Here is a 13,250-nt window from a genome sequence, read left to right on the forward strand (position 1 = left end):
CCGAACCCACCCGAACTTTGGGTATCCGAGTACCGAGCTGAGCAGCTCGGTACTCTCCCGCCCATTCCGAATCCAAATCGAGGCCGAACGTCATTGTGACGTCGTCGGATCTCGGGGCTCGGTTCTCGCGATACTTCAACTTTATGAATACACGCCTCCACAGCAATCCATCGCCATTTGACAGAGGGAGAGAGCAGGGTGTAGTCATAGGCTAATTAGAGCAGGGACAGAGAATACAATATTGTTCTTGCAATTGCTCTAACCAAAATCGCTAGTGCAGAGAGGAGGATAGAGGTTTATTATTTTTTCTTCATATTTGGCACTCCCCAGCGCTTTTGGGGTGTCCCCCATAATTGTGCATAAATATTTCTGGCTGTCAAAAGTCATATCTGTCAGCAGTATCTACTAAATAATTTTTAGCACTCCTCAGTGCTTTTGGGGTGTCCTCCCTAATTGTGCATTAATATTTCTGGCTGTCAAAAGTCATATCTGTCAGCAGTATCTACTAAATAATTTGTAGCACTCCTCAGTGCTTTTGGGGTGTCCTCCCTAATTGTGCATTAATATTTCTGGCTGTCAAAAGTCATAACTGTCAGCAGAATCTACTAAATAATTTTTAGCACTCCCCAGTGGTTTGCGCTCAGAATGGATTCAAAGCAGTCCACATATGATCTGAATGAGCAACCAGGTTCTGTCACCAGTCCTGATGTTAGTGTTCCCAGTACGTCATCTGGCCAAGGCGATGTCAAACAACAGAGTGTTTTCAAATTAGTGCAAAAAACAAAAACCCAAAAAAAATTTACTGTATTGAAGCGAAAAAGAAGTGTAACTGAGCAAAAGTTAAGTGACGATAAAAAAAAAATTGCAAGCATGCCATTCTACACACGCAGTGGCAAAGAGAGAATGAGGCCTTCACCTTTGGCTATTAGTGGCAGATCCTAAAAAGTTACCCAGCCTACAATTGGTGCACAACTACTGTTACGCGTCAAAGCCGAGCTGCAAGATAACAGTGAGGCATTACAGGAGAATATTTGCTCTGATTCACAAATGACAACAATCCCTGTGGAGAGTCCATCCAACAGTGGGATGTCTAATCGTGAGCATTCTGCTGATGTGTGCCTTAATAGCCCGAGTGTAGCCGGTGATACCCAAATTGAGGATGCCACTTTGGAATTAGAAGAGGATGAGGGGGAGATTTGTGTAGGCGACGAGGGCGCTAATGAGGATGTTGATGAGGATGAGGTTGTTTGTGTAAGTCCTGCACCAGTGGCAGCAGTTCTGGCACGTGACAAGAAAAAGGCCATTGTCATGCCTGGGCATAAAACAAAAAAATCCACTTCTTATGTGTGGAATTATTTCTACCCAAATCCAGGCAACAATTGTATAGCCATTTGTAGTGTATGTGAAGCCACAGTCAGTCGAGGGAGGGACCTTAACCATCTTGGAACCTCGTCTATGTTACGCCATTTAACGAGAGTTCATGGCAAAGTGTTGGGAAAAGCTGAAAGTTCTTCCCAAAAGAATACAAGCACTCCCTCATCAGCTAAGACCCTCCGCTCACTGACATACCGACGGCTACAAAATACACCCACCACACCATCCTCATCAATATCCTCAGTAGCGCTCGGAGTTAGCCCGGCATCCCACTTAAGGCTGGATGACTCCGGCACTATTATTGATTCCTCTGAAGAAAGCGTTAGTCCTGCTGCTGCTGTTGCTGCTGCTGGGGGTGAATCGTCATCCCAGAGGCAGGTTAATAAAATGAGCAGTCCTACATTTCAGCAATTAACTGTGAAACAATCATTTGCGAGGGGAAGCATCATCATCATCATCATCATCATCATTTATTTATATAGCGCCACTGACTCCGCAGCGCTGTACAGAGAACTCATTCACATCTGTCCCTGCCCCATTGGAGCTTACAGTCTAAATTCCCTAATATAGACACACACTCACACACATAGAGAGGGAGACAGACAGACAGGTAGAGACTAGGGTCAAATTTGATAGCAACCAATTAACCTACTAGTATGTTTTTGGAGTGTGGGAGGAAACCGGAGCACCCGGAGGAAACCCACGCAATCACAGGGAGAACATACAAACTCCGCACAGATAAGGCCGTGGTCGGGAATTGAACTCATGACCCTAGCGCTGTGAGGCAGAAGTGCTACCACTTCGCCACTGTGCTGCCCATAGCAAATATGATAGCAGTCACCCAGTCGCCAAGCGAATCACAGACGCCATGGCTGCAATGTTAGTGTTAGATCTGCGTCCAATCTCCACAATAAACGCAGCTGGTTTTTCACAGTTAATTGAGGTTTTGTGTCCGCGTTACAGAATTCCATCGCGACACCATTTCTCCCGTAAAGCTATTCCACAACTATACCAAAAAGTGTGTAAAAATGTAGAGATTGCGCTGAAAAATTCCATTCTGCCCACTGTTCACTTAACCACAGATATGTGGACAAGTGGAAGTGGCCAAACCAAAGACTATATGACTGTGACAGCCCACTGGGTTGGTCATTCACCTTCACCAGCAGGAACAGCAGCAGCATGTACACCACTACGTAACATTTGTCACAGGCAGGCCACTCTTTGTATCACCGGCTTCACTAACAGGCATACGGCTGACAATTTGTTACGCAAACTGAGAGATGTGATTGATGCATGGCTTATACCACTCTGACTCTCCCCAGGGTATGTCATTTCAGATAACGCCAACAATATAGTGCGAGCATTACAGCTGGGTGATTTCCAACATATTCCCTGTTTTGCTCACACCATCAACTTGGTGGTGCAGAGCTTCCTACGAAATAACCGTGAGGTGCAGGAGATGCTTTCGGTGGCCCGTAAAATTTCAGGCCATTTCAGGCATTCAGCCACAGCATGTAGGAGATTACAGCAGCTCCAAGAGCAGTTTAACTTGCCCTGCCACCAACTTAAGCAAGAGGTGGTAACTCGGTGGAATTCCACCCTGTACATGCTTCAGAGGATGGAGGAACAGCGCAAAGCCATCCAAGCATATTGCACAAGTCATGACATTGGGAAAGGAGGGGGGATGTATTTCACTCTTACACAGTGGGGAATCCTTTCAGTGCTGTGCAAGGTGCTGAAACCATTTGAAGTTGTGACATGTGAGGTCAGTGCAGACTCTGCTAGTTTGAGCCAAGTCATTCCTTTAATTAGACTATTGGAAAAGCAGCTTGAGAAAATGAAGGAGGAGCTGAAAGCAAGCAATTCAGCAAAGTATGTTGGCCTTGTCGATCAAGTACTTAATTCGCTTCACAATGATCCTCGAGTTATTAAGATCTTGAACTCGGATCAGTACGTTTTGGCCACTGTGCTTGATCCAAGGTTTAAAACCTACATTGAGTCTTTACTTGTAAATGAGCGAGATGTGAACTTTTGCAAGGAGCTATTGCTCAGCAAGTTGGCCGCTGAACTAGGCCTCGGCTTGACGACGTGTCCTCCTTCACTTTCTCAAGCTGTTGCTCGAAAAAATTAAATTTCCAAAAAAGAAGCAGGGAAGACACAGGGGGCAGACGAGAACAATTTAACATCTGGGCTGGTTTGAAGGATTTTTCAAAAAAATGTGTCACTTTGCCCATAACTCCATCCAATATGAGTATAAACATGCAAAGGATGGTGGGGGATTACTTTCAAGAGGTAGTTGATATGGAAATGTCAGACAGTCCCTTTCCTTACTGGGAAGAAAAGCAGGCCATTTGGAAACCCATGTACAAACTTGCTTTGCAATACCTAAGCTGCCCACCCTCCAGTGTGTACTCTGAACGAGTGTTCAGCACAGCAGGGAACTTAGTCAGTGATCGCCGTAGAAGATTACTTCCCAAAAATGTGGAGAAAATGATGTTTATAAAAATTAACTACATCTCTAACGAGGAAGGCCTTCACCATCCAAGACATCCAAGCACTGACTGTTCTCTAATGGCGGATTCAAGCGGCGATGAATTGATAGTCTGTGATGATGACGTACACACTGATGAGGGTGAGGATTAAGCTGAAGATGATGCCGATAACATCTTTTTAAAACTTTCTATGTAAGTGTAGGGTGCAATCTACCCCCAAAGAGGAAAGGGACTTGTGGCATTTCCATATCACATACCATCTTGAAAGGCTGCTGTTAGGGCAATTTATCCTTAAGGGTAGGGTGTCATAGACAGAGTGACCCTAAACTGGCTTTGTCCATTTTTCATAATATTGTACAGTCTATAATGGCTGAATTTTTGGGTATTTTATACAAGTGGAGGGGGGCCTAGAGAGACAGAAACCAAACTGGCTTTTTCCATGTCAATTAATATTGTACAGTCTATAATGGCTGAATTTTTTGGTATTTTATACAAGTGGAGGGGGGCCTAGAGAGACAGAGTGACCCCAAACTGTCTTTCTCCATGTCAATTAATATTGTACAGTCTATAATGGCTGAATTTTTTGGTATTTTATACAAGTGGAGGGGGGCCTTGAGAGACAGAAACCAAACTGGCTTTTTCCATTTCTTTACATATTTAACTATAAGTGTAGGGTGTAATATACATTCAAAGACGATCGCTGCATTGCCAATATGCATAGATGGAGAGGAAGACAATCTGTTTTGTGTGTAGAATAGGCCTACCAACGAAGAATTAAACTGTTTTTTTGGATGATTTATTACCTCAACAATTAGATTACTTGTCTCTAAAACAGTTGGAGCACTAAATTGGGTTAATTTAGGCCCAAAAACATGGATTTTCCCAAAAAATACCAAAAGAAAACCAAAACACGCAATGGCGGTTTTGCAAAACCAAAACCAAAACCAAAACACAACGGTAATCCAGATCCAAAACCGAATCCAAAACCAAAACACGGGGGTCAGTGACCATCTCTAATCTCTCCAGACCTTGAATACAATATAGACCTGACGATTTTGGCCAGGGAATACCATTATATTCAGACCTCTCCTATATTCTCCGTGGCATACCTACCCATGAATATACAAGTGGCAGATAATTAAATATTGATTTGGTATATCAATCAGTATACTAACCACTCTTTCAAAGCCTACAATCTGGTACACAACCCTTATTTTGGTAACCTAGGAGAAAGCTTTAAGTGCACCCAGTTATTTTATTTATACATTTTGTTTTTGTTTTTTAAAGTCTGATATCATTTTATATTTCGCTGGCTCTTTTAGATTCTATAATAAAAGTTATAATTTAAGTTGATGGTACATGTGACTATAATAACAATTTAGGAGGGACATTTTGTGCACCTTGTTAAACAAACTCCTGTATCCTCTTTGCCTTAATATTTCAATGTGGCAGCATCATTTAAGCTAACCAACAGTTTTATCCAGCAGCTACGAACATTTCAATAATAATATTGATCTGTCTGTAACACATATGAGAGCCAGAGAAAGGTTCAATGAGTTACAATCATTTCCTTGACCCATGCTAATTTTTTAAGATAAGTTTCAAATACTTGACACGCCAATTTACATCACTTTCATTGCTGTGTACAGTTAGTTAGTTTTTTTACAAATGCATATTTTTCTTGTAGTAAGTTAGGGATATTGATATTTCATCTTGGTGTTTTTCAGTCTCTTGGGCATTGAAATCCACTGGGAAAATCCATAAACTAAAAACTGAAACTGTCAAAGCAAAGCACATCTTGGTAAAATCTCATCAGAAAGGTATATGAGCTTGTTTTGTCTGGGGTTTTACTTATGATAAATGCGCATTGTACTTGGAAATGGTTTGGTGTCTGTAACATGTCATGATGGTAAATGAGGTCTGATCTGCTAATGGCGGTCTTCAGAACTACATTTGCAGCGGATTTCCTTATGTTGATGACCGTAATAACCATGTACTTCTGATCATGCAGCATAATATTTTATGTGTACAATGCTATGGTTTACAGTACTTTGGTAAAATGCAATGTAAAAGATTCTGTCCAGTAAAATCATTGTTTAGTTAATATTCTACTCCGTGCCCTGTCCTTTGTTACACAAAAAATTCTAAAGACACTCTTTATAGGCGTTAATCCAAATTGTTCCAGGAACCAGCAGCTGACAAGAGTTGTATTCCATTCTTTAAAAGAAAAAGAAAACAATGTGAGAGAATAAAATAAACTATATACAATTAGGGATGAGCGGGCTCGGATTCCGCTAATCCGAGCCCACCCGAACAGTGCGGATCCGAACGGGATCAGAGCACTGTTCGGATATTTCCGGCGGGCAAAAAATTGAAAACGAGGCTCTGTCGTCCAAGTCTCGCGGCGAATCTCGTGAGGGGTGGGAGGGAGGGCCCAGAACAATTCCATCTTGTACCTCTTTTTTTGGCATTATGTGCTCAAGCTACCTCGGTGCAACCTTTTGGCCTAAATACAATATTGTGAGGTGTTCAGAATAGGCTGGAAATTAGTGGAAATGATTGTTATTTAATGTTATTGAGGTTAATAATAGCGTAGGAGTCAAAAAAAACCCCACAAAACTGGTTTTTAGCACTTTTTATGTTTTTTTCAAAATAAATCCGAATCCAAAACCTTAAATCTGAACCAAAACCTTTCGTCAGGTGTTTTGAGAAACAAATCCGAACCCAAAGCCTCAAGCAAATCCGAAAAGAAAACACAAAACACGAGACACCAAAAGTGGCCGGTGCACATCCCTAATACAAATGCAGTGTTCTCTCCAGCACCTATTTCCCGGGTGCTTCACCCATCTGTTTTTATTTGCTACCTGGCTCTCTGTCACGGCTCTGAGGTTTTTTGCAGATCCCCTGCCTCACTATCGAGAATGGTGGAGGCAGAATACAATGATATTCACAGGATAGGTTCACGGCTTACAACCATCAATAGTAACACAGGAGAAAGTAGTAGTGCTGCAACGTAGTATATTGAATGTTGGTACAACAGGAATAGATTATATATATATATATATATATATATATATATATATATATATATATATATATATATATTGGCAGAGATGAATACACGGCAATTCGTAGTAATGCAGACAATTCACATATGCTACTTCATAGTCGGTAACCCTTGGCAACAGCATGAGATGGGATGATATACAGTTCAACGCAGTGATGATAAACAAGAACACTAGGATCCAATAGAGAACCACACAGCAGATGAATGTGAATCACTGGTACAGCATACAGTCCAAACAGAGTAGTATATAGAACTTAGCTGATCCGAGAGTAGAGATGACTCAACATAGCAGGTGGTACTGGAATCGCTGATTCTTATTAAGTAAAGCAGTAAGCGTTAAACATCACCCAAGGACTTGGATGAACACTGACACATGCAGTAGAATGTTGCCTAGAAGTAGCAGAGATGTGAGTAGTATCTGAATAATGCGTGGAACTACAGGTAGCAGGATTCGTTGTAACTGCAATGGTAAGTTCGCTGTAGTATGGAGCAACTGAACAGAGACACGCAACTTGAGCCCAACTACTAGCCACCAGCACAACAAGTAGTTCACAATAACAGTCCAGTAACCAGGTAACAGCAGAGTAAGGATAACCCGTGTCAGACGTGGAACTACAGGTGACAGGTGACTTGATAGTAGCTCTAACAGTGAGATGCAGCGATCTTAGCCAGCCAGCAGTAAAGTTGAACCAATAGATAAAGCACAGGTTTAGCAACAACTCACGATACTCGTTCAGCGTGCAGATGAATAGCGGAGAGAAGTTCCAGCTTGCAGGTGAACAGCAGTGAGGAGTTTGCAGCTTGCAGGTGAACAGCAGTGAGGAGTTTGCAGCTTGCAGGTGAACAGCAGTGAGGAGTTTGCAGCTTGCAGGTGAACAGCAGTGAGGAGTTTGCAGCTTGCAGGTGAACAGCAGTGAGGAGTTTGCAGCTTGCAGGTGAACAGCAGTGAGGAGTTTGCAGCTTGCAGGTGAACAGCAGTAAGGAGTTCAGTCCAGCAAGCAGGTAACGGACACACGGAAGGAGAGGTATACAGCCAGATCCAAATGCAATCAGAGTAACACGAAGAACAGGCAATGAGCCCATAACCATTGCCTGGGTTTGGGAGGAGGTCCAGATCACAGTAGCCAGAAACAGCTGTGAAAGTAATGTCTCTGAGGCAGAAGCAAGCAGACTCATGGTTCTTAAAGGGAAAGTCACAGCGCCGGCACCTAACTATGGGACCAGGGTGTGACACTCTCTGAGCCCAACAGTGCTATTATAAAAGAATAAACCATTGTTCCTCCTAGTAGGACAGGCACTATGGGAGCACTACAGCCAGCAGTGTGTTTTGGACCACTGACCACCAGTCTGACCAGTCCTGGCAGGTGTGGGCAATACCCTTCAACATTTTTCATTATTATTGCAAAGTATTACACTGCCCCCACCCAACAACACTGCAAACGGACCAAATTGGGTCACTAGAACAGCTTGGTAAGGTTCATTTTTTAATAAATAAAAAGCAGAATCCAATGGAGGTGCTCAGCGATTCACTTTCTTTATGCGTTTCAAAGCTTTCAGCATTTTCATCAGGAGCTGATACACACTGGCGATTTCATCTTTTATAAAAAAAAATAAAAATAATTCACTATTCGCTCTAATACATATCTGCTGAAGTCTAAAAAGCGCACTGTCATGGGATAAAATGTGTATTGTTATAGTGCTATACTTCCATGCTTAAAATAACTTGCTTCTCCCCACTTTGCTTTTAATGTATTTCTTTCAGATAAGACTGGACCATCACCAGCGCAATCTACTGCCAAATCTTTCAAGAGAGTTGTTGCTGTTCCACAGTTAAAACTGACCTTCATAAAATCTTTCAAAACAGGTTTCTGACTTTTTTCCCTGTATCTGTTTCATAATAGTGACATTTTCAGTTTAAAATATGCAGTGAGCACACCAGGGAAAACATACCATCTTAGTACTCCGTATGGATTAAAGTGTTCATTTGATATCAATAGTATTGTTAGTAGGGATGTGCACCGGCGACTTTTGGTGTCTCGTGTTTTGTATTCGGATTTTCTCGATGTTTTGGGTTCGGATTTGTTCCGCAAAACACCTGCCGAAAGGTTTTGGTTCGGATTTAAGGTTTTGGATTCTGATTTTTTTTGAAAAAAGCATAAAAAGTTCAAAAATCAAGTTTTTGGGCTTATTTTCATTCCTACGCTATTATTAACCTCAATAGCATTCAATAACAATCATTTCCACTAATTTACAGTGTATTCTGAACACCTCACAATATTGTTATTAGTCCAAAATGTTGCAACGAGGTATCTTTCTGGACTGCGTAGTGGAGTGGTCACCACAATATAATTAAAAAACCCTGAACTTGTATGATTCGCACCAATAAATGTATCTGGACTGCGTAGAGGAGTGGTCACCACAATATAATAAGAAAACCATCAACTGGTCTGAATCGCACCAAAAAATGTACCTGGACTGCGTAGAGGAGTGGTCACCACAATATAATTTAAAAACCCTGAACTTGTATGATTGGCACCAATAAATGTATCTGGACTGCGTAGAGGAGTGGTCACCACAATATAATAAGAAAACCATCAACTGGTCTGAATCGCACCAAAAAATGTACCTGGACTGCGTAGAGGAGTGGTCACCAAAATATAATTTAAAAACCCTGAACTTGTATGATTCGCACCAATAAATGTATCTGGACTGCGTAGAAGAGTGGTCCCCACAATATAATAAGAAAACCATCAACTGGTCTTAATCGCACCAAAAAATGTACCTGGACTGCGTAGAGGAGTGGTCACCACAATATAATTTAAAAACCCTGAACTTGTATGATTCGAACCAATAAATGTATCTGGACTGCGTAGAGGAGTGGTCACCACAATATAATAAGAAAACCATCAACTGGTCTGAATCACACCAAAAAATGTACATGGACTGCGTAGAGGAGTGGTCACCACAATATAATTTAAAAACCCTGAACTTGTATGATTCGCACCAATAAATGTATCTGGACTGCGTAGAGGAGTGGTCACCACAATATAATAAGAAAACCATCAACTGGCCTGAATCGCACCAAAAAATGTACCTGGACTGCGTAGAGGAGTGGTCACCACAATATAATTTAAAAACCCTGAACTTGTATGATTCGCACCAATAAATGTATCTGGACTGCGTAGAGGAGTGGTCACCACAATATAATTAAAAAACTCTCCAGGGGTCTGAATTCCAAAAAAAAAGTTTCTTGACTGCGTAGTGGGGTGGCCCCGGTACACAACTTTTTACCGGGGCCACAATATAATTAAAAAACCCTCCACGGGTCTGAATTCTACCAAAAAAGTTTATGGACTGCATAGTGTAGTGTTCCCCACAATATTATTTAAAAATTTTGCAGCAACAGTCAACGTTGTTTAATATCTGATACACCTCTATCTGGACTGCATAGTGGAGTGGCCCCGGTACTAAATTTGGTACCGGGGCCACAATACCTCCTCCAACTTCCAAGTGTAGTGTTTATAACATATAAACACTACAGTAGTTCTAGCACGTCAATACCTCTTGTTTTAAATTATGACAGGGCATTTTACTTTTGGTTTAATTTTTGAATTTGTTGACATTTTGTTTTACTTTTTGAACATGGCAAAAGACTGTTGAATGGTCACATAATGCCAAAAAAAGAGTTGCAAGATGGAATTGTCCTTGGGCCCTCCCACCCACCCTTATGTTGTTGAAATAGGACATGCACACTTTAACAAACCAATCATTTCAGCGACAGGGCCTACCAAACAACTGTGGCTGAAATGATTGGTTTGTTTGGGCCCCCACACCAAAAAAACAATTCATCTCTCCCTGTACAAACTAAACAGGCTCTACTGAGGAAAGATGTCGTCCTCATCCTCAACCTCCGATTCCTCTCCCCCTACAGTGTGTACTTCCTCCTCCTCACACATTATCAATTCGTCCCCGCTGGACTCTACAACCACAGGTCCCTCTGTACTATCTGGAGGGCAGTGCTGTACTTCATTGAGAAATTGATTATTCATTTTTATAAACATCATTTTTTCAACATTGTGAGGAAGCAACCTCCTTCGCCGCTCACTGACCAGGTTCCCCGCTGCACTAAAAACTCTTTCCGAGTACACACTGGAGGGGGGACAACTCAGGTAAAATAGAGCCAGTTTGTACAGGGGCTTCCAAACTGCCTTTTTTTCCTGCCAGTAACAATATGGACTGTCTGACATGTCTATTTGGATGGTGTCAGCAAAATAATCCTCCACCATTTTTTCTATTGTGACAGCATCCAATGCAGCAACAGTAGACATGTCTGCAATGATTGGCAGGTCCTTCAGTCCGGACCAGATGTTATCAGCATCCCCTCCAGCGGGTCTTTTAGGAAAACTGAGCTTTTTGCTCGCAGCTTTATCCTCCAAATTTTTGTTTTCCATTATATGTAGCACAAGAGAGCGTACCCCTAATCCACACACACTCGGCAAAGACTTTAAAAATTATATGCGGCACAGGAGAGTACCACTGGACTTATACTGCAGAATCAGTGAACTTTGTGATATTGCAGTACCACTGGACTTATACTGCAGAATCAGTGAACTTTGTAATATTGCAGTACCACTGGTGGACTTATACTGCAGAATCAGTGAACTTTGTAATATTGCAGTACCAATGGACTTATACTGCAGGATTGTTTTTGGATATTTTTTTTTAATTTCTTTTTTTTATAATTTTTTTTTTTTTTTTTTATAACTTGGGAATAATGGGGAAATAACAATGCCCTTAGAAGGACAGAGCACAGGACACAGCACCACTGGACTGAACAGGACACAGCACAGGACCCAGCAGCACCACTGAACTCAGAAGGACAGAGCACAGGACACAGCACCACTGGAGTGAGCACAACACAGCACAGCACAGGATATAGCAGGGCAGAGGACCACCTAACACAACCTCCCTCTACCCTGATCAATGCCTGAGTGAAGATGGCGGCGGCCAGCGGGGAATTTATAGAATCCGAGTATCGCGAGATCCGACAACGGGATTATGACTCGGAGCCTCGCTTTCAGTTTTGCAATTGGCGGGAATACCCGGATCTGTCTCGGATCCGGCTCGGATCGGCAAGGTTCGGGTGGGCTCGGATTTCAGATATCCTAGCCCGCTCATCCCTACTTTTTACATGTTTTATGTGATTGGTATTAAAAGGTTAATGCGCAAGATTGCTTCTCTCTCTTTTTCTGAGTGTGGAATATACAACAGAAGCGGCAGACGCTGAGTTTGGAGAGACACCTTTATAGCCAATATAGGCGACATTTCAACTGAAATCTAGTAAACATACATCCAAATGGGTGCTGAATATGCATGAGAACACGGATGATTTACATCTCAACGACATACATGAGCACGGGAATTTTAGAGACTTTTTATTAATGGTGAATTAGATATTGTCAAGATATATTATACCATGGTATGTCTTTTTATTGTAGATTTTTGCCAAGATTATTGATCCTTTTATGATCGTTTTATACAACATTCAGAGTGCGGGAAGGAAGCGCCTTACGTATGTAATTTTTCTGTGTATATGTTAACTAGGTGGTGCCCACCTATATAATAAACTGTATCAAGGCACAAGGCGTGGGTGTGCAATTAAAGACATGTGTTATACTGAATGAAAGAGTTTGTTAGTACCCCAAAGTATGTGGGTGCGTGGCCTAGAGGTAGGGGTAGACCCCCTGCCTGTCCAAGAAAAAAAAGTAGAAACATATTTGCTAGACAACCAACTACGTCTACACACTGGGGTGCGTAGTGGGAAAAATCCCGTAGAAATTAAGAGAATAAGAATAACCTTAAGGGTGCATAAATGGGAATCATGGAGGATGTGGTAGTGGTTAGCTTTAGGGTCATTCACCAGTGTCTCTTCCAGGGCGTGAGAGATTGAGCTGATGAATCTAGTCTTTGACCTCAGGTAAAGTATGAATAGACATTTGCCGGCCCTCAATCTCCACCAAGAGGCGAAAAGGGAAATCCCATTGGTATTTATACCCATTTTCTCTCAGAGCACGGGACACTTCCCGGAGGTCCCGGCGTTTGTCAATTGTTGATGGGGCAAGGTCCTGGTATACTCGAATACGGCATCCTTCGTAGAGCAAATGCGGGGGATTTCCTGACCGCGGAAGAGATTGTGTCTTTGGTTTTGACGGACAGTAGTGGCAGAATAACATCACAAGGAGGATCAGAGTCTTTCAGGCAGGGCCTCAGTGCTCTATGTACCCGCTCTATCTGTATTGGGTGAGAAGATAAGGTAG

Source organism: Mixophyes fleayi, chromosome 12 (genome assembly GCF_038048845.1).
Source record: "Mixophyes fleayi isolate aMixFle1 chromosome 12, aMixFle1.hap1, whole genome shotgun sequence".
NCBI lineage: Eukaryota > Metazoa > Chordata > Amphibia > Anura > Limnodynastidae > Mixophyes > Mixophyes fleayi.